Genomic DNA, 17865 nt, shown 5'->3' on the forward strand with positions numbered 1-17865 from the left:
TAAAATGGAATGCATCAACAGAACGGTGTTGGTAGTATAAAAATATCTACAGCACCTTGTATTCCCAGGTGGTCTCCCATCCAAGTACTAACCAGGCCCAACACTGCTTAGCTTCCAAGATCAGATGAGATTGGGCTTATCCAGTGTGGTGTGGCTGTAGATGAGCTTTGTGATTTCTGTTAGAACTTTTCTACTTCTAACTACTGGTTCATAAATGAATACGTTTGAAAATGGAATGCATCAACAGAACGGTGTTGGCAGTATAAAAATATCTACAGCACCTTGTATTCCCAGGTGGTCTCCCATCCAAGTACTAACCAGGCCCAACACTGCTTAGCTTCCAAAATCAGATGAGATTGGGCATATCCAGTGTGGTGTGGCTGTAGATGAACTTTGTGGTTTCTGTTAGAACTTTTCTACTTCTAACTACTGGTTCATAAATGAATACGTTTGAAAATGGAATGCATCAACAGAACGGTGTTGGCAGTATAAAATTATCTACAGCACCTTGTATTCCCAGGTGGTCTCCCATCCAAGTACTAACCAGGCCCAACACTGCTTAGCTTCCAAGATCAGATGAGATTGGGCGCATCCAGTGTGGTGTTGCTGTAGATGAATTTTCTGGTTTCTGTTAGAACTTTTCTACTTCTAACTACTGGTTCATAAATGAATACGTTTTAAAATGGAATGCATCAACAGAACGGTGTTGGCAGTATAAAAATATCTACAGCACCTTGTATTTCCAGGTGGTCTCCCATCCAAATACTAACCAGGCCCAACACTGCTTAGCTTCCAAGATCAGATGAGATTGGGCGTATCCAGTGTGGTGTGGCTGTAGGTGAGCTTTGTGGTTTCTGTTAGAACTTTTCTACTTTTAACTGCTGGTTCATAAATGAATACGTTTGAAAATGGAATGCATCAACAGAACGGTGTTGGTAGTATAAAAATATCTACAGCTTCTTGTATTCCAGGTGGTCTCCCATCCAAGTACTAACCAGGCCCAACACTGCTTAGCTTCCAAGATCAGATGAGATTGTGCGTATCCAGTGTGGTGTGGCTGTAGATGAGCTTTATGGTTTCTGTTAGAACTTTTCTACTTCTAACTACTGGTTCATAAACGAATACGTTTGAAAATGGAATGCATCAACAGAACGGTGTTGGTAGTATAAAAATATCTACAGCACCTTGTATTCCCAGGTGGTCTCCCATCCAAGTACTAACCAGGCCCAACACTGCTTAGCTTCCAAGATCAGATGAAATTGGGCGTATCCAGTGTGGTGTTGCTGTAGATGAATTTTCTGGTTTCTGTTAGAACTTTTCTACTTCTAACTACTGGTTCATAAACGAATACGTTTGAAAATGGAATGCATCAACAGAACGGTGTTGGTAGTATAAAAATATCTACAGCACCTTGTATTCCCAGGTGGTCTCCCATCCAAGTACTAACCAGGCCCAACACTGCTTAGCTTCCAAGATCAGATGAAATTGGGCGTATCCAGTGTGGTGTTGCTGTAGATGAATTTTCTGGTTTCTGTTAGAACTTTTCTACTTCTAACTACTGGTTCATAAATGAATTCGTTTGAAAATGGAATGCATCAACAGAACGGTGTTGGCAGTATAAAAATATCTACAGCACCTTGTATTCCCAGGTGGTCTCCCATCCAAGTACTAACCAGGCCCAACACTGCTTAGCTTCCAAGATAAGATGAGATTGAGCGTATCCAGTGTGGTGTGGCTGTAGATGAGCTTTACGGTTTCTGTTAGAACTTTTCTACTTCTAACTACTGGTTCATAAACAAATACGTTTGAAAATGGAATGCATCAACAGAACGGTGTTGGCAGTATAAAATTATCGACAGTAACTTGTATTCCCAGGTGGTCTCCCATCCAAGTACTAACCAGGCCCAACACTGCTTAGCTTCCAAGATCAGATGAGATTGGGTGTATCCAGTGTGGTGTGGCTGTAGATGAGCTTTATGGTTTCTGTTAGAAATTTTCTACTTCTAACTACTGGTTCATAAACGAATACGTTTGAAAATGGAATGCATCAACAGAACGGTGTTGGCAGGATAAAAATATCTACAGCACCTTGTATTCCCAGGTGGTCTCCCATCCAAGTACTAACCAGGCCCAACACTGCTTAGCTTCCAAGATCAGATGAGATTGGGCGTATCCAGTGTGGTGTGGCTGTAGATGAGCTTTGTGGTTTCTGTTAGAACTTTTCTACTTCTAACTACTTGTTCATAAATGAATACGTTTGAAAATGGAATGCATCAACAGAACGGTGTTGGCAGTATAAAAATATCTACAGCACCTTGTATTCCCAGGTGGTCTCCCATCCAAGTACTAACCAGGCCCAACACTGCTTAGCTTCCAAGATCAGATGAAATTGGGCGTATCCAGTGTGGTGTTGCTGTAGATGAATTTTCCGGTTTCTGTTAGAACTTTTCTACTTCTAACTACTGGTTCATAAATGAATTCGTTTGAAAATGGAATGCATCAACAGAACGGTGTTGGCAGTATAAAAATATCTACAGCACCTTGTATTCCCAGGTGGTCTCCCATCCAAGTACTAACCAGGCCCAACACTGCTTAGCTTCCCAGATCAGATGAGATTGAGCGTATCCAGTGTGGTGTTGCTGTAGATGAACTTACTGGTTTCTGTTAGAACTTTTCTACTTCTAACTACTGGTTCATAAATGAATACGTTTGAAAATGGAATGCATCAACAGAACGGTGTTGGCAGTATAAAAATATCTACAGCACCTTGTATTCCCAGGTGTTCTCCCATCCAAGTACTAACCAGGCCCAACACTGCTTAGCTTCCAAGATCAGATGAGATTGGGCGTATCCAGTGTGGTGTGGCTGTAGATGAGCTTTGTGGTTTCTGTTAGAACTTTTCTACTTCTAACTACTGGTTCATAAATGAATACGTTTGAAAATGGAATGCATCAACAGAACGGTGTTGGCAGTATAAAAATATCTACAGCACCTTGTATTCCCAGGTGGTCTCCCATCCAAGTACTAACCAGGCCCAACACTGCTTAGCTTCCAAGATCAGATGAGATTGGGCGTATCCAGTGTGGTGTGGCTGTAGATGAGCTTTATGGTTTCTGTTAGAACTTTTCTACTTCTAACTACTGGTTCATAAACGAATACGTTTAAAAATGGAATGCATCAACAGAACGGTGTTGGTAGTATAAAAATATCTACAGCACCTTGTATTCCCAGGTGGTCTCCCATCCAAGTACTAACCAGGCCCAACACTGCTTAGCTTCCAAGATCAGATGAGATTGGGCATATCCAGTGTGGTGTGGCTGTAGATGAGCTTTGTGGTTTCTGTTAGAACTTTTCTACTTCTAACTACTGGTTCATAAATGAATACGTTTGAAAATGGAATGCATCAACAGAACGGTGTTGGCAGTATAAAAATATCTACAGCACCTTGTATTCCCAGGTGGTCTCCCATCCAAGTACTAACCAGGCCCAAAACTGCTTAGCTTCCAAGATCAGATGAGATTGGGCGTATCCAGTGTGGTGTTGCTGTAGATGAATTTTCTGGTTTCTGTTAGAACTTTTCTACTTCTAACTACTGGTTCATAAATGAATACGTTTTAAAATGGAATGCATCAACAGAACGGTGTTGGCAGTATAAAAATATCTACAGCACCTTGTATTTCCAGGTGGTCTCCCATCCAAATACTAACCAGGCCCAACACTGCTTAGCTTCCAAGATCAGATTAGATTGGGCGTATCCAGTGTGGTGTGGCTGTAGATGAGCTTTGCGGTTTCTGTTAGAACTTTTCTACTTCTAACTACTGGTTCATAAATGAATACGTTTGAAAATGGAATGCATCAACAGAACGGTGTTGGCAGTATAAAAATATCTACAGCACCTTGTATTTCCAGGTGGTCTACCATCCAAATACTAACCAGGCCCAACACTGCTTAGCTTCCAAGATCAGATTAGATTGGGCGTATCCAGTGTGGTGTGGCTGTAGATGAGCTTTGCGGTTTCTGTTAGAACTTTTCTACTTCTAACTACTGGTTCATAAATGAATACGTTTGAAAATGGAATGCATCAACAGAACGGTGTTGGCAGTATAAAAATATCTACAGCACCTTGTATTCCCAGGTGGTCTCCCATCCAAGTACTAACCAGGCCCAACACTGCTTAGCTTCCAAGATCAGATGAGATTGGGCGTATCCAGTGTGGTGTGGCTGTAGATGAGCTTTGTGGTTTCTGTTAGAACTTTTCTACTTCTAACTACTGGTTCATAAATGAATACGTTTGAAAATGGAATGCATCAACAGAACGGTGTTGGCAGTATAAAAATATCTACAGCACCTTGTATTCCCAGGTGGTCTCCCATCCAAGTACTAACCAGGCCCAACACTGCTTAGCTTCCAAAATCAGATGAGATTGGGCGTATCCAGTGTGGTGTGGCTGTAGATGAACTTTGTGGTTTCTGTTAGAACTTTTCAACTTCTAACTACTGGTTCATAAATGAATACGTTTTAAAATGGAATGCATCAACAGAACGGTGTTGCCAGTATAAAATTATCTACAGCACCTTGTATTCCCAGGTGGTCTCCCATCCAAGTACTAACAAGCACAACACTGCTTAGCTTCCAAGATCAGATGAGATTGGGCGTATCCAGTGTGGTGTGGCTGTAGATGAGCTTTATGGTTTCTGTTAGAACTTTTCTACTTCTAACTACTGGTTCATAAACGAATACGTTTAAAAATGGAATGCATCAACAGAACGGTGTCGGTAGTATAAAAATATCTACAGCACCTTGTATTCCCAGGTGGTCTCCCATCCAAGTACTAACCAGACTCAACACTGCTTAGCTTCCAAGATCAGATGAGATTGGGCGTATCCAGTGTGGTGTGGCTGTAGATGAGCTTTGTGGTTTCTGTTAGCACTTTTCTACTTCTAACTACTGGTTCATAAATGAATACGTTTGAAAATGGAATGCATCAACAGAACGGTGTTGGCAGTATAAAAATATCTACAGCACCTTGTATTCCCAGGTGGTCTCCCATCCAAGTACTAACCAGGCCCAACACTGCTTAGCTTCCAAGATCAGATGAGATTGGGCGTATCCAGTGTGGTGTTGCTGTAGATGAATTTTCTTTTTTCTGTTAGAACTTTTCTACTTCTAACTACTGGTTCATAAATGAATACGTTTTAAAATGGAATGCATCAACAGAACGGTGTTGGCAGTATAAAAATATCTACAGCACCTTCTATTTCCAGGTGGTCTCCCATCCAAATACTAACCAGGCCCAACACTGCTTAGCTTCCAAGATCAGATGAGATTGGGCGTATCCAGTGTGGTGTGGCTGTAGATGAGCTTTGTGGTTTCTGTTAGAACTTTTCTACTTCTAACTACTGGTTCATAAATGAATACGTTTGAAAATGGAATGCATCAACAGAACGGTGTTGGCAGTATAAAAATATCTACAGCACCTTGTATTCCCAGGTGGTCTCCCATCCAAGTACTAACCAGGCCCAACACTGCTTAGCTTCCAAGATCAGATGAGATTGGGCGTATTCAGTGTGGTGTGGCTGTAAATGAGTTTTGAGGTTTCTGTTTGAACTTTTCTACTTCTAACTACTGGTTCATAAATGAATACGTTTTAAAATGGAATGCATCAACAGAACGGTGTTGGCAGTATAAAATTATCTACAGCACCTTGTATTCCCAGGTGGTCTCCCATCCAAGTACTAACCAGGCCCAACACTGCTTAGCTTCCAAGATCAGATGAGATTGGGCGTATCCAGTGTGGTGTGGCTGTAGATGAGCTTTATGGTTTCTGTTAGAACTTTTCTACTTCTAACTACTGGTTCATAAACGAATACGTTTAAAAATGGAATGCATCAACAGAACGGTGTTGGTAGTATAAAAATATCTACAGCACCTTGTATTCCCAGGTGGTCTCCCATCCAAGTACTAACCAGGCCCAACACTGCTTAGCTTCCAAGATCAGATGAGATTGGGCGTATCCAGTGTGGTGTTGCTGTAGATGAATTTTCTGGTTTCTGTTAGAACTTTTCTACTTCTAACTACTGGTTCATAAATGAATACGTTTTAAAATGGAATGCATCAACAGAACGGTGTTGGCAGTATAAAAATATCTACAGCACCTTCTATTTCCAGGTGGTCTCCCATCCAAATACTAACCAGGCCCAACACTGCTTAGCTTCCAAGATCAGATGAGATTGGGCGTATCCAGTGTGGTGTGGCTGTAGATGAGCTTTGTGGTTTCTGTTAGAACTTTTCTACTTCTAACTACTGGTTCATAAATAAATATGTTTGAAAATGGAATGCATCAACAGAACGGTGTTGGCAGGATAAAAATATCTACAGCACCTTGTATTCCCAGGTGGTCTCCCATACAAGTACTAACCAGGCCCAACACTGCTTAGCTTCCAAGATCAAATGAGATTGGGCGTATCCAGTGTGGTGTGGCTGTAGATGAGCTTTGTGGTTTCTGTTAGAACTTTTCTACTTCTAACTACTGGTTCATAAATGAATATGTTTGAAAATGGAATGCATCAACAGAACGGTGTTGGCAGTATAAAAATATCTACAGCACCTTGTATTCCCAGGTGGTCTCCCATCCAAGTACTAACCAGGCCCAACACTGCTTAGCTTCCAAGATCAGATGAGATTGGGCGTACCCAGTGTGGTGTGGCTGTAGATGAGTTTTGTGGTTTCTGTTAGAACTTTTCTACTTCTAACTACTGGTTCATAAATGAATACATTTGAAAATTGAATGCATCAACAGAACGGAGTTGGCAGTATAAAAATATCTACAGCACCTTGTATTCCCAGGTGGTCTCCCATCCAAGTACTAACCAGGACCAACACTGCTTAGCTTCCAAGATCAGATGAGATTGGGCGTATCCAGTGTGGTGTGGCTGTAGATGAGCTTTGTGGTTTCTGTTAGAACTTTTCTACTTTTAACTACTGGTTCATAAATGAATACGTTTGAAAATGGAATGCATCAACAGAACGGTGTTGGCAGTATAAAAATATCTACAGCACCTTGTATTCCCAGGTGGTCTCCCATCCAAGTACTAACCAGGCCCAACACTGCTTAGCTTCCAAAATCAGATGAGATTGGGCGTATCCAGTGTGGTGTGGCTGTAGATGAACTTTGTGGTTTCTGTTAGAACTTTTCAACTTCTAACTACTGGTTCATAAATGAATACGTTTTAAAATGGAATGCATCAACAGAACGGTGTTGGCAGTATAAAATTATCTACAGCACCTTGTATTTCCAGGTGGTCTCCCATCCAAATACTAACCAGGCCCAACACTGCTTAGCTTCCAAGATCAGATGAGATTGGGCGTATCCAGTGTGGTGTGGCTGTAGATGAGCTTTGTGGTTTCTGTTAGAACTTTTCTACTTCTAACTACTGGTTCATAAACGAATACGTTTAAAAATGGAATGCATCAACAGAACGGTGTTGGCAGGATAAAAATATCTACAGCACCTTGTATTTCCAGGTGGTCTCCCATCCAAATACTAACCAGGCCCAACACTGCTTAGCTTCCAAGATCAGATGAGATTGGGCGTATCCAGTGTGGTGTGGCTGTAGATGAGCTTTGTGGTTTCTGTTAGAACTTTTCTACTTCTAACTACTGGTTCATAAATGAATACGTTTGAAAATGGAATGCATCAACAGAACGGTGTTGGCAGGATAAAAATATCTACAGCACCTTGTATTCCCAGGTGGTCTCCCATCCAAGTACTAACCAGGCCCAACACTGCTTAGCTTCCAAGATCAGATAAGATTGGGCGTATCCAGTGTGGTGTGGCTGTAGATGAGCTTTGTGGTTTCTGTTTGAACTTTTCTACTTCTAACTACTGGTTCATAAATGAATATGTTTGAAAATGGAATGCATCAACAGAACGGTGTTGGCAGTATAAAAATATCTACAGCACCTTGTATTCCCAGGTGGTCTCCCATCCAAGTACTAACCAGGCCCAACACTGCTTAGCTTCCAAGATCAGATGAGATTGGGCGTATTCAGTGTGGTGTGGCTGTAGATGAGCTTTGTGGTTTCTGTTTGAACTTTTCTACTTCTAACTACTGGTTCATAAAAGAATACGTTTGAAAATTGAATGCATCAACAGAACGGTGTTGGCAGTATAAAAATATCTACAGCACCTTGTATTCCCAGGTGGTCTCCCATCCAAGTACTAACCAGGCCCAACACTGCTTAGCTTCCAAGATCAGATGAGATTGGGCGTATCCAGTGTGGTGTGGCTGTAGATGAGCTTTGTGGTTTCTGTTAGAACTTTTCTACTTCTAACTACTGGTTCATAAAAGAATACGTTTGAAAATTGAATGCATCAACAGAACGGTGTTGGCAGTATAAAAATATCTACAGCACCTTGTATTCCCAGGTGGTCTCCCATCCAAGTACTAACCAGGCCCAACACTGCTTAGCTTCCAAGATCAGATGAGATTGGGCGTATCCAGTGTGGTGTGGCTGTAGATGAACTTTGTGGTTTCTGTTAGAACTTTTCTACTTCTAACTACTGGTTCATAAATGAATAAGTTTTAAAATGGAATGCATCAACAGAACGGTGTTGGCAGTATAAAAATATCTACAGCACCTTGTATTCCCAGGTGGTCTCCCATCCAAGTACTAACCAGGACCAACACTGCTTAGCTTCCAAGATCAGATGAGATTGGGCGTATCCAGTGTGGTGTGGCTGTAGATGAAATTTGTGGTTTCTGTTAGAACTTTTCTACTTCTAACTACTGGTTCATAAATGAATATGTTTGAAAATGGAATGCATCAACAGAACGGTGTTGGCAGTATAAAAATATCTACAGCACCTTGTATTCCCAGGTGGTCTCCCATCCAAGTACTAACCAGGCCCAACACTGCTTAGCTTCCAAGATCAGATGAGATTGGGCGTATCCAGTGTGGTGTGGCTGTAGATGAACTTTGTGGTTTCTGTTAGAACTTTTCTACTTCTAACTACTGGTTCATAAATGAATAAGTTTTAAAATGGAATGCATCAACAGAACGGTGTTGGCAGTATAAAATTATCTACAGCACCTTGTATTCCCAGGTGGTCTCCCATCCAAGTACTAACCATGCCCAACACTGCTTAGCTTCCAAAATCAGATGAGATTGGGCGTATCCAGTGTGGTGTGGCTGTAGATGAGTTTTATGGTTTCTGTTAGAACTTTTCTACTTCTAACTACTGGTTCATAAATGAATACGTTTGAAAATGGAATGCATCAACAGAACGGTGTTGGCAGTATAAAAATATCTACAGCTCCTTGTATTCCAAGTGGTCTCCCATCCAAGTACTAACCAGGCCCAACACTGCTTAGCTTCCAAGATCAGATGAGATTGGGCGTATCCAGTGTGGTGTGGCTGTAGATGAGCTTTATGGTTTCTGTTTGAACTTTTCTACTTCTAACTACTGGTTCATAAACGAATACGTTTGAAAATGGAATGCATCAACAGAACGGTGTTGGTAGTATAAAAATATCGACAGCACCTTGTATTCCCAGGTGGTCTCCCATCCAAGTACTAACCAGGCCCAACACTGCTTAGCTTCCAAGATCAGATGAGATTGGGCGTATCCAGTGTGGTGTGGCTGTAGATGAGTTTTGTGATTTCTGTTAGAACTTTTCTACTTCTAACTACTGGTTCATAAATGAATACGTTTGAAAATGGAATGCATCAACAGAACGGTGTTGGCAGTATAAAAATATCTACAGCACCTTGTATTCCCAGGTGGTCTCCCATCCAAGTACTAACCAGGCCCAACACTGCTTAGCTTCCAAGATCAGATGAGATTGGGCGTATCCAGTGTGGTGTTGCTGTAGATGAATTTTCTGGTTTCTGTTAGAACTTTTCTACTTCTAACTACTGGTTCATAAATGAATACGTTTGAAAATGGAATGCATCAACAGAACGGTGTTGGCAGTATAAAAATATCTACAGCACCTTGTATTCCCAGGTGGTCTCCCATCCAAGTACTAACCAGGCCCAACACTGCTTAGCTTCCAAGATCAGATGAGATTGGGCGTATCCAGTGTGGTGTGGCTGTAGATGAGCTTTATGGTTTCTGTTAGAACTTTTCTACTTCTAACTACTGGTTCATAAACGAATATGTTTAAAAATGGAATGCATCAACAGAACGGTGTTGGTAGTATAAAAATATCTACAGCACCTTGTATTCCCAGGTGGTCTCCCATCCAAGTACTAACCAGGCCCAACACTGCTTAGATTCCAAGATCAGATGAGATTGGGCATATCCAGTGTGGTGTGGCTGTAGATGAGCTTTGTGGTTTCTGTTAGAACTTTTCTACTTCTAACTACTGGTTCATAAATGAATACGTTTAAAAATGGAATGCATCAACAGAACGGTGTTGGTAGTATAAAAATATCTACAGCACCTTGTATTCCCAGGTGGTCTCCATCCAAGTACTAACCAGGCCCAACACTGCTTAGCTTCCAAGATCAGATGAGATTGGGCGTATCCAGTGTGGTGTTGCTGTAGATGAATTTTCTGGTTTCTGTTAGAACTTTTCTACTTCTAACTACTGGTTCATAAATGAATACGTTTTAAAATGGAATGCATCAACAGAACGGTGTTGGCAGTATAAAAATATCTACAGCACCTTCTATTTCCAGGTGGTCTCCCATCCAAATACTAACCAGGCCCAACACTGCTTAGCTTCCAAGATCAGATGAGATTGGGCGTATCCAGTGTGGTGTGGCTGTAGATGAGCTTTGTGGTTTCTGTTAGAACTTTTCTACTTCTAACTACTGGTTCATAAATAAATACGTTTGAAAATGGAATGCATCAACAGAACGGTGTTGGCAGGATAAAAATATCTACAGCACCTTGTATTCCCAGGTGGTCTCCCATACAAGTACTAACCAGGCCCAACACTGCTTAGCTTCCAAGATCAAATGAGATTGGGCGTATCCAGTGTGGTGTGGCTGTAGATGAGCTTTGTGGTTTCTGTTAGAACTTTTCTACTTCTAACTACTGGTTCATAAATGAATATGTTTGAAAATGGAATGCATCAACAGAACGGTGATGGCAGTATAAAAATATCTACAGCACCTTGTATTCCCAGGTGGTCTCCCATCCAAGTACTAACCAGGCCCAACACTGCTTAGCTTCCAAGATCAGATGAGATTGGGCGTACCCAGTGTGGTGTGGCTGTAGATGAGTTTTGTGGTTTCTGTTAGAACTTTTCTACTTCTAACTACTGGTTCATAAATGAATACATTTGAAAATTGAATGCATCAACAGAAAGGTGTTGGCAGTATAAAAATATCTACAGCACCTTGTATTCCCAGGTGGTCTCCCATCCAAGTACTAACCAGGACCAACACTGCTTAGCTTCCAAGATCAGATGAGATTGGGCGTATCCAGTGTGGTGTGGCTGTAGATGAGCTTTGTGGTTTCTGTTAGAACTTTTCTACTTTTAACTACTGGTTCATAAATGAATACGTTTGAAAATGGAATGCATCAACAGAACGGTGTTGGCAGTATAAAAATATCTACAGCACCTTGTATTCCCAGGTGGTCTCCCATCCAAGTACTAACCAGGCCCAACACTGCTTAGCTTCCAAAATCAGATGAGATTGGGCGTATCCAGTGTGGTGTGGCTGTAGATGAACTTTGTGGTTTCTGTTAGAACTTTTCAACTTCTAACTACTGGTTCATAAATGAATACGTTTTAAAATGGAATGCATCAACAGAACGGTGTTGGCAGTATAAAATTATCTACAGCACCTTGTATTCCCAGGTGGTCTCCCATCCAAGTACTAACCAGGACCAACACTGCTTAGCTTCCAAGATCAGATGAGATTGGGCGTATCCAGTGTGGTGTGGCTGTAGATGAGCTTTATGGTTTCTGTTAGAACTTTTCTACTTCTAACTACTGGTTCATAAACGAATACGTTTAAAAATGGAATGCATCAACAGAACGGTGTTGGTAGTATAAAAATATCTACAGCACCTTGTATTCCCAGGTGGTCTCCCATCCAAGTACTAACCAGGCCCAACACTGCTTAGCTTCCAAGATCAGATGAGATTGGGCGTATCCAGTGTGGTGTTGCTGTAGATGAATTTTCTGGTTTCTGTTAGAACTTTTCTACTTCTAACTACTGGTTCATAAATGAATACGTTTTAAAATGGAATGCATCAACAGAACGGTGTTGGCAGTATAAAAATATCTACAGCACCTTGTATTTCCAGGTGGTCTCCCATCCAAATACTAACCAGGCCCAACACTGCTTAGCTTCCAAGATCAGATGAGATTGGGCGTATCCAGTGTGGTGTGGCTGTAGATGAGCTTTGTGGTTTCTGTTAGAACTTTTCTACTTCTAACTACTGGTTCATAAATGAATACGTTTGAAAATGGAATGCATCAACAGAACGGTGTTGGCAGGATAAAAATATCTACAGCACCTTGTATTTCCAGGTGGTCTCCCATCCAAATACTAACCAGGCCCAACACTGCTTAGCTTCCAAGATCAGATGAGATTGGGCGTATCCAGTGTGGTGTGGCTGTAGATGAGCTTTGTGGTTTCTGTTAGAACTTTTCTACTTCTAACTACTGGTTCATAAATGAATACGTTTGAAAATGGAATGCATCAACAGAACGGTGTTGGCAGGATAAAAATATCTACAGCACCTTGTATTCCCAGGTGGTCTCCCATCCAAGTACTAACCAGGCCCAACACTGCTTAGCTTCCAAGATCAGATAAGATTGGGCGTATCCAGTGTGGTGTGGCTGTAGATGAGCTTTGTGGTTTCTGTTTGAACTTTTCTACTTCTAACTACTGGTTCATAAATGAATATGTTTGAAAATGGAATGCATCAACAGAACGGTGTTGGCAGTATAAAAATATCTACAGCACCTTGTATTCCCAGGTGGTCTCCCATCCAAGTACTAACCAGGCCCAACACTGCTTTGCTTCCAAGATCAGATGAGATTGGGCATATTCAGTGTGGTGTGGCTGTAGATGAGCTTTGTGGTTTCTGTTTGAACTTTTCTACTTCTAACTACTGGTTCATAAAAGAATACGTTTGAAAATTGAATGCATCCACAGAACGGTGTTGGCAGTATAAAAATATCTACAGCACCTTGTATTCCCAGGTGGTCTCCCATCCAAGTACTAACCAGGCCCAACACTGCTTAGCTTCCAAGATCAGATGAGATTGGGCGTATCCAGTGTGGTGTGGCTGTAGATGAGCTTTGTGGTTTCTGTTAGAACTTTTCTACTTCTAACTACTGGTTCATAAATGAATATGTTTGAAAATGGAATGCATCAACAGAACGGTGTTGGCAGTATAAAAATATCTACAGCACCTTGTATTCCCAGGTGGTCTCCCATCCAAGTACTAACCAGGCCCAACACTGCTTAGCTTCCAAGATCAGATGAGATTGGGCGTATCCAGTGTGGTGTGGCTGTAGATGAACTTTGTGGTTTCTGTTAGAACTTTTCTACTTCTAACTACTGGTTCATAAATGAATAAGTTTTAAAATGGAATGCATCAACAGAACGGTGTTGGCAGTATAAAATTATCTACAGCACCTTGTATTCCCAGGTGGTCTCCCATCCAAGTACTAACCATGCCCAACACTGCTTAGCTTCCAAGATCAGATGAGATTGGGCGTATCCAGTGTGGTGTGGCTGTAGATGAGTTTTATGGTTTCTGTTAGAACTTTTCTACTTCTAACTACTGGTTCATAAATGAATACGTTTGAAAATGGAATGCATCAACAGAACGGTGTTGGCAGTATAAAAATATCTACAGCTCCTTGTATTCCAGGTGGTCTCCCATCCAAGTACTAACCAGGCCCAACACTGCTTAGCTTCCAAGATCAGATGAGATTGGGCGTATCCAGTGTGGTGTGGCTGTAGATGAGCTTTATGGTTTCTGTTTGAACTTTTCTACTTCTAACTACTGGTTCATAAACGAATACGTTTGAAAATGGAATGCATCAACAGAACGGTGTTGGTAGTATAAAAATATCGACAGCACCTTGTATTCCCAGGTGGTCTCCCATCCAAGTACTAACCAGGCCCAACACTGCTTAGCTTCCAAGATCAGATGAGATTGGGCGTATCCAGTGTGGTGTGGCTGTAGATGAGTTTTGTGATTTCTGTTAGAACTTTTCTACTTCTAACTACTGGTTCATAAATGAATACGTTTGAAAATGGAATGCATCAACAGAACGGTGTTGGCAGTATAAAAATATCTACAGCACCTTGTATTCCCAGGTGGTCTCCCATCCAAGTACTAACCAGGCCCAACACTGCTTAGCTTCCAAGATCAGATGAGATTGGGCGTATCCAGTGTGGTGTTGCTGTAGATGAATTTTCTGGTTTCTGTTAGAACTTTTCTACTTCTAACTACTGGTTCATAAATGAATACGTTTGAAAATGGAATGCATCAACAGAACGGTGTTGGCAGTATAAAAATATCTACAGCACCTTGTATTCCCAGGTGGTCTCCCATCCAAGTACTAACCAGGCCCAACACTGCTTAGCTTCCAAGATCAGATGAGATTGGGCGTATCCAGTGTGGTGTGGCTGTAGATGAGCTTTATGGTTTCTGTTAGAACTTTTCTACTTCTAACTACTGGTTCATAAACGAATACGTTTAAAAATGGAATGCATCAACAGAACGGTGTTGGTAGTATAAAAATATCTACAGCACCTTGTATTCCCAGGTGGTCTCCCATCCAAGTACTAACCAGGCCCAACACTGCTTAGATTCCAAGATCAGATGAGATTGGGCATATCCAGTGTGGTGTGGCTGTAGATGAGCTTTGTGGTTTCTGTTAGAACTTTTCTACTTCTAACTACTGGTTCATAAATGAATACGTTTGAAAATGGAATGCATCAACAGAACGGTGTTGGCAGTATAAAAATATCTACAGCACCTTGTATTCCCAGGTGGTCTCCCATCCAAGTACTAACCAGGCCCAACACTGCTTAGCTTCCAAGATCAGATGAGATTGGGCGTATCCAGTGTGGTGTTGCTGTAGATGAATTTTCTGGTTTCTGTTAGAACTTTTCTACTTCTAACTACTGGTTCATAAATGAATACGTTTTAAAATGGAATGCATCAACAGAACGGTGTTGGCAGTATAAAAATATCTACAGCACCTTGTATTTCCAGGTGGTTTCCCATCCAAATACTAACCAGGCCCAACACTGCTTAGCTTCCAAGATCAGATTAGATTGGGCGTATCCAGTGTGGTGTGGCTGTAGATGAGCTTTGTGGTTTCTGTTAGAACTTTTCGACTTCTAACTACTGGTTCATAAATGAATACGTTTGAAAATGGAATGCATCAACAGAACGGTGTTGGCAGGATAAAAATATCTACAGCACCTTGTATTCCCAGGTGGTCTCCCATCCAAGTACTAACCAGGCTCAACACTGCTTAGCTTCCAAGATCAGATGAGATTGGGCGTATCCAGTGTGGTGTGGCTGTAGATGAGCTTTGTGGTTTCTGTTAGAACTTTTCTACTTCTAACTACTGGTTCATAAATGAATACGTTTGAAAATGGAATGCATCAACAGAACGGTGTTGGCAGTATAAAAATATCTACAGCACCTTGTATTCCCAGGTGGTCTCCCATCCAAGTACTAACCAGGCCCAACACTGCTTAGCTTCCAAGATCAGATGAGATTGGGCGTATCCAGTGTGGTGTGGCTGTAGATGAGCTTTGTGGTTTCTGTTTGAACTTTTCTACTTCTAACTACTGGTTCATAAATGAATAGATTTGAAAATTGAATGCATCAACTGAACGGTGTTGGCAGTATAAAAATATCTACAGCACCTTGCATTCCCAGGTGGTCTCCCATCCAAGTACTAACCAGGACCAACACTGCTTAGCTTCCAAGATCAGATGAGATTGGGCGTATCCAGTGTGGTGTGGCTGTAGATGAGCTTTGTGGTTTCTGTTAGAACTTTTCTACTTCTAACTACTGGTTCATAAATGAATACGTTTGAAAATGGAATGCATCAACAGAACGGTGTTGGCAGGATAAAAATATCTACAGCACCTTGTATTCCCAGGTGGTCTCCCATCCAAGTACTAACCAGGCCCAACACTGCTTAGCTTCCAAGATCAGATGAGATTGGGCGTATCCAGTGTGGTGTGGCTGTAGATGAGCTTTGTGGTTTCTGTTAGAACTTTTCTACTTCTAACTACTGGTTCATAAATGAATACGTTTGAAAATGGAATGCATCAACAGAACGGTGTTGGCAGTATAAAAATATCTACAGCACCTTGTATTCCCAGGTTGTCTCCCATCCAAGTACTAACCAGGCCCAACACTGCTTAGCTTCCAAGATCAGATGAGATTGGGCGTATTCAGTGTGGTGTGGCTGTAGATGAGCTTTGTGGTTTCTGTTTGAACTTTTCTACTTCTAACTACTGGTTCATAAATGAATACGTTTTAAAATGGAATGCATCAACAGAACGGTGTTGGCAGTATAAAAATATCTACAGCACCTTGTATTTCCAGGTGGTTTCCCATCCAAATACTAACCAGGCCCAACACTGCTTAGCTTCCAAGATCAGATTAGATTGGGCGTATCCAGTGTAGTGTGGCTGTAGATGAGCTTTGTGGTTTCTGTTAGAACTTTTCGACTTCTAACTACTGGTTCATAAATGAATACGTTTGAAAATGGAATGCATCAACAGAACGGTGTTGGCAGGAAAAAAATATCTACAGCACCTTGTATTCCCAGGTGGTCTCCCATCCAAGTACTAACCAGGCTCAACACTGCTTAGCTTCCAAGATCAGATGAGATTGGGCGTATCCAGTGTGGTGTGGCTGTAGATGAGCTTTGTGGTTTCTGTTAGAACTTTTCTACTTCTAACTACTGGTTCATAAATGAATACGTTTGAAAATGGAATGCATCAACAGAACGGTGTTGGCAGTATAAAAATATCTACAGCACCTTGTATTCCCAGGTGGTCTCCCATCCAAGTACTAACCAGGCCCAACACTGCTTAGCTTCCAAGATCAGATGAGATTGGGCGTATCCAGTGTGGTGTGGCTGTAGATGAGCTTTGTGGTTTCTGTTTGAACTTTTCTACTTCTAACTACTGGTTCATAAATGAATAGATTTGAAAATTGAATGCATCAACTGAACGGTGTTGGCAGTATAAAAATATCTACAGCACCTTGCATTCCCAGGTGGTCTCCCATCCAAGTACTAACCAGGACCAACACTGCTTAGCTTCCAAGATCAGATGAGATTGGGCGTATCCAGTGTGGTGTGGCTGTAGATGAGCTTTGTGGTTTCTGTTAGAACTTTTCTACTTCTAACTACTGGTTCATAAATGAATACGTTTGAAAATGGAATGCATCAACAGAACGGTGTTGGCAGGATAAAAATATCTACAGCACCTTGTATTCCCAGGTGGTCTCCCATCCAAGTACTAACCAGGCCCAACACTGCTTAGCTTCCAAGATCAGATGAGATTGGGCGTATCCAGTGTGGTGTGGCTGTAGATGAGCTTTGTGGTTTCTGTTAGAACTTTTCTACTTCTAACTACTGGTTCATAAATGAATACGTTTGAAAATGGAATGCATCAACAGAACGGTGTTGGCAGTATAAAAATATCTACAGCACCTTGTATTCCCAGGTTGTCTCCCATCCAAGTACTAACCAGGCCCAACACTGCTTAGCTTCCAAGATCAGATGAGATTGGGCGTATTCAGTGTGGTGTGGCTGTAGATGAGCTTTGTGGTTTCTGTTTGAACTTTTCTACTTCTAACTACTGGTTCATAAAAGAATACGTTTGAAAATTGAATGCATC

General features: G+C 41.4%; 71 non-coding genes and 8 pseudogenes across 71 annotated transcripts; all 79 read right to left on the minus strand.

The window, feature by feature from the left end:
• Positions 1–43: 43 nt before the first annotated feature.
• LOC135064119 (5S ribosomal RNA) lies at positions 44–162 on the minus strand. Its single transcript, XR_010250432.1, has one exon. It is a non-coding gene; the product is annotated as a 5S ribosomal RNA (ribosomal RNA).
• A 107-nt stretch (positions 163–269) lies between these two features.
• On the minus strand, positions 270–388 carry LOC135067712 (5S ribosomal RNA). Its single transcript, XR_010253923.1, has one exon. It is a non-coding gene; the product is annotated as a 5S ribosomal RNA (ribosomal RNA).
• A 107-nt stretch (positions 389–495) lies between these two features.
• Positions 496–614, minus strand: LOC134901772 (5S ribosomal RNA). Its single transcript, XR_010175253.1, has one exon. It is a non-coding gene; the product is annotated as a 5S ribosomal RNA (ribosomal RNA).
• Positions 615–721: 107 nt separating this feature from the next.
• LOC135065518 (5S ribosomal RNA) lies at positions 722–840 on the minus strand. The gene has a single exon (XR_010251798.1). It is a non-coding gene; the product is annotated as a 5S ribosomal RNA (ribosomal RNA).
• Positions 841–947: 107 nt separating this feature from the next.
• Positions 948–1065, minus strand: LOC134895080 (5S ribosomal RNA; annotated as a pseudogene).
• A 107-nt stretch (positions 1066–1172) lies between these two features.
• Positions 1173–1291, minus strand: LOC135066468 (5S ribosomal RNA). Its single transcript, XR_010252715.1, has one exon. It is a non-coding gene; the product is annotated as a 5S ribosomal RNA (ribosomal RNA).
• Positions 1292–1398: 107 nt separating this feature from the next.
• On the minus strand, positions 1399–1517 carry LOC135066469 (5S ribosomal RNA). The gene has a single exon (XR_010252716.1). It is a non-coding gene; the product is annotated as a 5S ribosomal RNA (ribosomal RNA).
• A 107-nt stretch (positions 1518–1624) lies between these two features.
• LOC134887569 (5S ribosomal RNA) lies at positions 1625–1743 on the minus strand (annotated as a pseudogene).
• Positions 1744–1850: 107 nt separating this feature from the next.
• LOC134884323 (5S ribosomal RNA) lies at positions 1851–1969 on the minus strand. The gene has a single exon (XR_010168475.1). It is a non-coding gene; the product is annotated as a 5S ribosomal RNA (ribosomal RNA).
• A 107-nt stretch (positions 1970–2076) lies between these two features.
• LOC134885856 (5S ribosomal RNA) lies at positions 2077–2195 on the minus strand. Its single transcript, XR_010169960.1, has one exon. It is a non-coding gene; the product is annotated as a 5S ribosomal RNA (ribosomal RNA).
• Positions 2196–2302: 107 nt separating this feature from the next.
• On the minus strand, positions 2303–2421 carry LOC135066470 (5S ribosomal RNA). The gene has a single exon (XR_010252717.1). It is a non-coding gene; the product is annotated as a 5S ribosomal RNA (ribosomal RNA).
• A 107-nt stretch (positions 2422–2528) lies between these two features.
• LOC134886646 (5S ribosomal RNA) lies at positions 2529–2647 on the minus strand. Its single transcript, XR_010170726.1, has one exon. It is a non-coding gene; the product is annotated as a 5S ribosomal RNA (ribosomal RNA).
• A 107-nt stretch (positions 2648–2754) lies between these two features.
• On the minus strand, positions 2755–2873 carry LOC135068189 (5S ribosomal RNA). Its single transcript, XR_010254394.1, has one exon. It is a non-coding gene; the product is annotated as a 5S ribosomal RNA (ribosomal RNA).
• Positions 2874–2980: 107 nt separating this feature from the next.
• On the minus strand, positions 2981–3099 carry LOC134885868 (5S ribosomal RNA). Its single transcript, XR_010169972.1, has one exon. It is a non-coding gene; the product is annotated as a 5S ribosomal RNA (ribosomal RNA).
• Positions 3100–3206: 107 nt separating this feature from the next.
• Positions 3207–3325, minus strand: LOC135059028 (5S ribosomal RNA). Its single transcript, XR_010245448.1, has one exon. It is a non-coding gene; the product is annotated as a 5S ribosomal RNA (ribosomal RNA).
• A 107-nt stretch (positions 3326–3432) lies between these two features.
• LOC135070091 (5S ribosomal RNA) lies at positions 3433–3551 on the minus strand. The gene has a single exon (XR_010256266.1). It is a non-coding gene; the product is annotated as a 5S ribosomal RNA (ribosomal RNA).
• Positions 3552–3658: 107 nt separating this feature from the next.
• On the minus strand, positions 3659–3777 carry LOC135069747 (5S ribosomal RNA). The gene has a single exon (XR_010255931.1). It is a non-coding gene; the product is annotated as a 5S ribosomal RNA (ribosomal RNA).
• Positions 3778–3884: 107 nt separating this feature from the next.
• On the minus strand, positions 3885–4003 carry LOC134887920 (5S ribosomal RNA; annotated as a pseudogene).
• A 107-nt stretch (positions 4004–4110) lies between these two features.
• On the minus strand, positions 4111–4229 carry LOC134885880 (5S ribosomal RNA). Its single transcript, XR_010169984.1, has one exon. It is a non-coding gene; the product is annotated as a 5S ribosomal RNA (ribosomal RNA).
• Positions 4230–4336: 107 nt separating this feature from the next.
• On the minus strand, positions 4337–4455 carry LOC135062805 (5S ribosomal RNA). The gene has a single exon (XR_010249147.1). It is a non-coding gene; the product is annotated as a 5S ribosomal RNA (ribosomal RNA).
• A 107-nt stretch (positions 4456–4562) lies between these two features.
• LOC134888082 (5S ribosomal RNA) lies at positions 4563–4680 on the minus strand (annotated as a pseudogene).
• Positions 4681–4787: 107 nt separating this feature from the next.
• Positions 4788–4906, minus strand: LOC134885297 (5S ribosomal RNA). Its single transcript, XR_010169415.1, has one exon. It is a non-coding gene; the product is annotated as a 5S ribosomal RNA (ribosomal RNA).
• A 107-nt stretch (positions 4907–5013) lies between these two features.
• Positions 5014–5132, minus strand: LOC135059829 (5S ribosomal RNA). Its single transcript, XR_010246227.1, has one exon. It is a non-coding gene; the product is annotated as a 5S ribosomal RNA (ribosomal RNA).
• A 107-nt stretch (positions 5133–5239) lies between these two features.
• LOC135067184 (5S ribosomal RNA) lies at positions 5240–5358 on the minus strand. The gene has a single exon (XR_010253406.1). It is a non-coding gene; the product is annotated as a 5S ribosomal RNA (ribosomal RNA).
• Positions 5359–5465: 107 nt separating this feature from the next.
• Positions 5466–5584, minus strand: LOC134902100 (5S ribosomal RNA). The gene has a single exon (XR_010175575.1). It is a non-coding gene; the product is annotated as a 5S ribosomal RNA (ribosomal RNA).
• A 107-nt stretch (positions 5585–5691) lies between these two features.
• On the minus strand, positions 5692–5810 carry LOC134885891 (5S ribosomal RNA). Its single transcript, XR_010169995.1, has one exon. It is a non-coding gene; the product is annotated as a 5S ribosomal RNA (ribosomal RNA).
• Positions 5811–5917: 107 nt separating this feature from the next.
• On the minus strand, positions 5918–6036 carry LOC135059830 (5S ribosomal RNA). Its single transcript, XR_010246228.1, has one exon. It is a non-coding gene; the product is annotated as a 5S ribosomal RNA (ribosomal RNA).
• Positions 6037–6143: 107 nt separating this feature from the next.
• On the minus strand, positions 6144–6262 carry LOC135067185 (5S ribosomal RNA). Its single transcript, XR_010253407.1, has one exon. It is a non-coding gene; the product is annotated as a 5S ribosomal RNA (ribosomal RNA).
• Positions 6263–6369: 107 nt separating this feature from the next.
• Positions 6370–6488, minus strand: LOC135063203 (5S ribosomal RNA). Its single transcript, XR_010249539.1, has one exon. It is a non-coding gene; the product is annotated as a 5S ribosomal RNA (ribosomal RNA).
• A 107-nt stretch (positions 6489–6595) lies between these two features.
• Positions 6596–6714, minus strand: LOC135059427 (5S ribosomal RNA). Its single transcript, XR_010245829.1, has one exon. It is a non-coding gene; the product is annotated as a 5S ribosomal RNA (ribosomal RNA).
• Positions 6715–6821: 107 nt separating this feature from the next.
• Positions 6822–6940, minus strand: LOC135063116 (5S ribosomal RNA). Its single transcript, XR_010249454.1, has one exon. It is a non-coding gene; the product is annotated as a 5S ribosomal RNA (ribosomal RNA).
• A 107-nt stretch (positions 6941–7047) lies between these two features.
• On the minus strand, positions 7048–7166 carry LOC135062806 (5S ribosomal RNA). The gene has a single exon (XR_010249149.1). It is a non-coding gene; the product is annotated as a 5S ribosomal RNA (ribosomal RNA).
• Positions 7167–7273: 107 nt separating this feature from the next.
• Positions 7274–7392, minus strand: LOC135058612 (5S ribosomal RNA). The gene has a single exon (XR_010245038.1). It is a non-coding gene; the product is annotated as a 5S ribosomal RNA (ribosomal RNA).
• Positions 7393–7499: 107 nt separating this feature from the next.
• On the minus strand, positions 7500–7618 carry LOC135058613 (5S ribosomal RNA). The gene has a single exon (XR_010245039.1). It is a non-coding gene; the product is annotated as a 5S ribosomal RNA (ribosomal RNA).
• A 107-nt stretch (positions 7619–7725) lies between these two features.
• Positions 7726–7844, minus strand: LOC135063729 (5S ribosomal RNA). The gene has a single exon (XR_010250053.1). It is a non-coding gene; the product is annotated as a 5S ribosomal RNA (ribosomal RNA).
• A 107-nt stretch (positions 7845–7951) lies between these two features.
• On the minus strand, positions 7952–8070 carry LOC135060587 (5S ribosomal RNA). Its single transcript, XR_010246980.1, has one exon. It is a non-coding gene; the product is annotated as a 5S ribosomal RNA (ribosomal RNA).
• A 107-nt stretch (positions 8071–8177) lies between these two features.
• Positions 8178–8296, minus strand: LOC134885904 (5S ribosomal RNA). The gene has a single exon (XR_010170007.1). It is a non-coding gene; the product is annotated as a 5S ribosomal RNA (ribosomal RNA).
• A 107-nt stretch (positions 8297–8403) lies between these two features.
• LOC134885916 (5S ribosomal RNA) lies at positions 8404–8522 on the minus strand. Its single transcript, XR_010170018.1, has one exon. It is a non-coding gene; the product is annotated as a 5S ribosomal RNA (ribosomal RNA).
• Positions 8523–8629: 107 nt separating this feature from the next.
• Positions 8630–8748, minus strand: LOC135063117 (5S ribosomal RNA). The gene has a single exon (XR_010249455.1). It is a non-coding gene; the product is annotated as a 5S ribosomal RNA (ribosomal RNA).
• Positions 8749–8855: 107 nt separating this feature from the next.
• Positions 8856–8974, minus strand: LOC134885928 (5S ribosomal RNA). Its single transcript, XR_010170029.1, has one exon. It is a non-coding gene; the product is annotated as a 5S ribosomal RNA (ribosomal RNA).
• A 107-nt stretch (positions 8975–9081) lies between these two features.
• Positions 9082–9200, minus strand: LOC134885275 (5S ribosomal RNA). The gene has a single exon (XR_010169393.1). It is a non-coding gene; the product is annotated as a 5S ribosomal RNA (ribosomal RNA).
• Positions 9201–9307: 107 nt separating this feature from the next.
• On the minus strand, positions 9308–9425 carry LOC134889780 (5S ribosomal RNA; annotated as a pseudogene).
• Positions 9426–9532: 107 nt separating this feature from the next.
• Positions 9533–9651, minus strand: LOC135062221 (5S ribosomal RNA). The gene has a single exon (XR_010248575.1). It is a non-coding gene; the product is annotated as a 5S ribosomal RNA (ribosomal RNA).
• Positions 9652–9758: 107 nt separating this feature from the next.
• Positions 9759–9877, minus strand: LOC135059831 (5S ribosomal RNA). The gene has a single exon (XR_010246229.1). It is a non-coding gene; the product is annotated as a 5S ribosomal RNA (ribosomal RNA).
• A 107-nt stretch (positions 9878–9984) lies between these two features.
• On the minus strand, positions 9985–10103 carry LOC134885940 (5S ribosomal RNA). The gene has a single exon (XR_010170040.1). It is a non-coding gene; the product is annotated as a 5S ribosomal RNA (ribosomal RNA).
• A 107-nt stretch (positions 10104–10210) lies between these two features.
• Positions 10211–10329, minus strand: LOC135064900 (5S ribosomal RNA). Its single transcript, XR_010251197.1, has one exon. It is a non-coding gene; the product is annotated as a 5S ribosomal RNA (ribosomal RNA).
• A 107-nt stretch (positions 10330–10436) lies between these two features.
• Positions 10437–10554, minus strand: LOC134887168 (5S ribosomal RNA; annotated as a pseudogene).
• A 107-nt stretch (positions 10555–10661) lies between these two features.
• On the minus strand, positions 10662–10780 carry LOC135067187 (5S ribosomal RNA). The gene has a single exon (XR_010253409.1). It is a non-coding gene; the product is annotated as a 5S ribosomal RNA (ribosomal RNA).
• Positions 10781–10887: 107 nt separating this feature from the next.
• Positions 10888–11006, minus strand: LOC135063204 (5S ribosomal RNA). The gene has a single exon (XR_010249540.1). It is a non-coding gene; the product is annotated as a 5S ribosomal RNA (ribosomal RNA).
• A 107-nt stretch (positions 11007–11113) lies between these two features.
• Positions 11114–11232, minus strand: LOC135059428 (5S ribosomal RNA). Its single transcript, XR_010245830.1, has one exon. It is a non-coding gene; the product is annotated as a 5S ribosomal RNA (ribosomal RNA).
• Positions 11233–11339: 107 nt separating this feature from the next.
• LOC135063118 (5S ribosomal RNA) lies at positions 11340–11458 on the minus strand. Its single transcript, XR_010249456.1, has one exon. It is a non-coding gene; the product is annotated as a 5S ribosomal RNA (ribosomal RNA).
• Positions 11459–11565: 107 nt separating this feature from the next.
• On the minus strand, positions 11566–11684 carry LOC135062807 (5S ribosomal RNA). The gene has a single exon (XR_010249150.1). It is a non-coding gene; the product is annotated as a 5S ribosomal RNA (ribosomal RNA).
• A 107-nt stretch (positions 11685–11791) lies between these two features.
• LOC135063119 (5S ribosomal RNA) lies at positions 11792–11910 on the minus strand. The gene has a single exon (XR_010249457.1). It is a non-coding gene; the product is annotated as a 5S ribosomal RNA (ribosomal RNA).
• Positions 11911–12017: 107 nt separating this feature from the next.
• LOC135059832 (5S ribosomal RNA) lies at positions 12018–12136 on the minus strand. The gene has a single exon (XR_010246230.1). It is a non-coding gene; the product is annotated as a 5S ribosomal RNA (ribosomal RNA).
• A 107-nt stretch (positions 12137–12243) lies between these two features.
• On the minus strand, positions 12244–12362 carry LOC135058614 (5S ribosomal RNA). The gene has a single exon (XR_010245040.1). It is a non-coding gene; the product is annotated as a 5S ribosomal RNA (ribosomal RNA).
• Positions 12363–12469: 107 nt separating this feature from the next.
• Positions 12470–12588, minus strand: LOC135058616 (5S ribosomal RNA). The gene has a single exon (XR_010245042.1). It is a non-coding gene; the product is annotated as a 5S ribosomal RNA (ribosomal RNA).
• Positions 12589–12695: 107 nt separating this feature from the next.
• Positions 12696–12814, minus strand: LOC135063730 (5S ribosomal RNA). Its single transcript, XR_010250054.1, has one exon. It is a non-coding gene; the product is annotated as a 5S ribosomal RNA (ribosomal RNA).
• Positions 12815–12921: 107 nt separating this feature from the next.
• On the minus strand, positions 12922–13040 carry LOC135065275 (5S ribosomal RNA). Its single transcript, XR_010251559.1, has one exon. It is a non-coding gene; the product is annotated as a 5S ribosomal RNA (ribosomal RNA).
• A 107-nt stretch (positions 13041–13147) lies between these two features.
• On the minus strand, positions 13148–13266 carry LOC134885951 (5S ribosomal RNA). The gene has a single exon (XR_010170052.1). It is a non-coding gene; the product is annotated as a 5S ribosomal RNA (ribosomal RNA).
• A 107-nt stretch (positions 13267–13373) lies between these two features.
• Positions 13374–13492, minus strand: LOC134885964 (5S ribosomal RNA). Its single transcript, XR_010170064.1, has one exon. It is a non-coding gene; the product is annotated as a 5S ribosomal RNA (ribosomal RNA).
• A 107-nt stretch (positions 13493–13599) lies between these two features.
• On the minus strand, positions 13600–13718 carry LOC135065189 (5S ribosomal RNA). The gene has a single exon (XR_010251476.1). It is a non-coding gene; the product is annotated as a 5S ribosomal RNA (ribosomal RNA).
• A 107-nt stretch (positions 13719–13825) lies between these two features.
• On the minus strand, positions 13826–13943 carry LOC134889254 (5S ribosomal RNA; annotated as a pseudogene).
• A 107-nt stretch (positions 13944–14050) lies between these two features.
• On the minus strand, positions 14051–14169 carry LOC135062222 (5S ribosomal RNA). The gene has a single exon (XR_010248576.1). It is a non-coding gene; the product is annotated as a 5S ribosomal RNA (ribosomal RNA).
• A 107-nt stretch (positions 14170–14276) lies between these two features.
• LOC135059833 (5S ribosomal RNA) lies at positions 14277–14395 on the minus strand. The gene has a single exon (XR_010246231.1). It is a non-coding gene; the product is annotated as a 5S ribosomal RNA (ribosomal RNA).
• Positions 14396–14502: 107 nt separating this feature from the next.
• On the minus strand, positions 14503–14621 carry LOC134885975 (5S ribosomal RNA). The gene has a single exon (XR_010170075.1). It is a non-coding gene; the product is annotated as a 5S ribosomal RNA (ribosomal RNA).
• Positions 14622–14728: 107 nt separating this feature from the next.
• LOC135064901 (5S ribosomal RNA) lies at positions 14729–14847 on the minus strand. Its single transcript, XR_010251198.1, has one exon. It is a non-coding gene; the product is annotated as a 5S ribosomal RNA (ribosomal RNA).
• Positions 14848–14954: 107 nt separating this feature from the next.
• On the minus strand, positions 14955–15073 carry LOC135059835 (5S ribosomal RNA). Its single transcript, XR_010246233.1, has one exon. It is a non-coding gene; the product is annotated as a 5S ribosomal RNA (ribosomal RNA).
• A 107-nt stretch (positions 15074–15180) lies between these two features.
• Positions 15181–15299, minus strand: LOC134886207 (5S ribosomal RNA). The gene has a single exon (XR_010170298.1). It is a non-coding gene; the product is annotated as a 5S ribosomal RNA (ribosomal RNA).
• Positions 15300–15406: 107 nt separating this feature from the next.
• On the minus strand, positions 15407–15525 carry LOC135065926 (5S ribosomal RNA). The gene has a single exon (XR_010252193.1). It is a non-coding gene; the product is annotated as a 5S ribosomal RNA (ribosomal RNA).
• A 107-nt stretch (positions 15526–15632) lies between these two features.
• On the minus strand, positions 15633–15751 carry LOC134885986 (5S ribosomal RNA). Its single transcript, XR_010170086.1, has one exon. It is a non-coding gene; the product is annotated as a 5S ribosomal RNA (ribosomal RNA).
• Positions 15752–15858: 107 nt separating this feature from the next.
• Positions 15859–15977, minus strand: LOC135066674 (5S ribosomal RNA). Its single transcript, XR_010252914.1, has one exon. It is a non-coding gene; the product is annotated as a 5S ribosomal RNA (ribosomal RNA).
• A 107-nt stretch (positions 15978–16084) lies between these two features.
• LOC134885998 (5S ribosomal RNA) lies at positions 16085–16203 on the minus strand. The gene has a single exon (XR_010170098.1). It is a non-coding gene; the product is annotated as a 5S ribosomal RNA (ribosomal RNA).
• A 107-nt stretch (positions 16204–16310) lies between these two features.
• On the minus strand, positions 16311–16429 carry LOC135069476 (5S ribosomal RNA). Its single transcript, XR_010255656.1, has one exon. It is a non-coding gene; the product is annotated as a 5S ribosomal RNA (ribosomal RNA).
• Positions 16430–16536: 107 nt separating this feature from the next.
• On the minus strand, positions 16537–16655 carry LOC134889911 (5S ribosomal RNA; annotated as a pseudogene).
• Positions 16656–16762: 107 nt separating this feature from the next.
• Positions 16763–16881, minus strand: LOC135065927 (5S ribosomal RNA). Its single transcript, XR_010252194.1, has one exon. It is a non-coding gene; the product is annotated as a 5S ribosomal RNA (ribosomal RNA).
• A 107-nt stretch (positions 16882–16988) lies between these two features.
• Positions 16989–17107, minus strand: LOC134886011 (5S ribosomal RNA). The gene has a single exon (XR_010170109.1). It is a non-coding gene; the product is annotated as a 5S ribosomal RNA (ribosomal RNA).
• Positions 17108–17214: 107 nt separating this feature from the next.
• Positions 17215–17333, minus strand: LOC135066675 (5S ribosomal RNA). The gene has a single exon (XR_010252915.1). It is a non-coding gene; the product is annotated as a 5S ribosomal RNA (ribosomal RNA).
• Positions 17334–17440: 107 nt separating this feature from the next.
• LOC134886023 (5S ribosomal RNA) lies at positions 17441–17559 on the minus strand. The gene has a single exon (XR_010170120.1). It is a non-coding gene; the product is annotated as a 5S ribosomal RNA (ribosomal RNA).
• Positions 17560–17666: 107 nt separating this feature from the next.
• Positions 17667–17785, minus strand: LOC135069477 (5S ribosomal RNA). The gene has a single exon (XR_010255657.1). It is a non-coding gene; the product is annotated as a 5S ribosomal RNA (ribosomal RNA).
• Between the last annotated feature and the right edge of the window lie 80 nt (positions 17786–17865).

Source organism: Pseudophryne corroboree, chromosome 3 (genome assembly GCF_028390025.1).
Source record: "Pseudophryne corroboree isolate aPseCor3 chromosome 3, aPseCor3.hap2, whole genome shotgun sequence".
NCBI classification, from domain to species: domain Eukaryota; kingdom Metazoa; phylum Chordata; class Amphibia; order Anura; family Myobatrachidae; genus Pseudophryne; species Pseudophryne corroboree.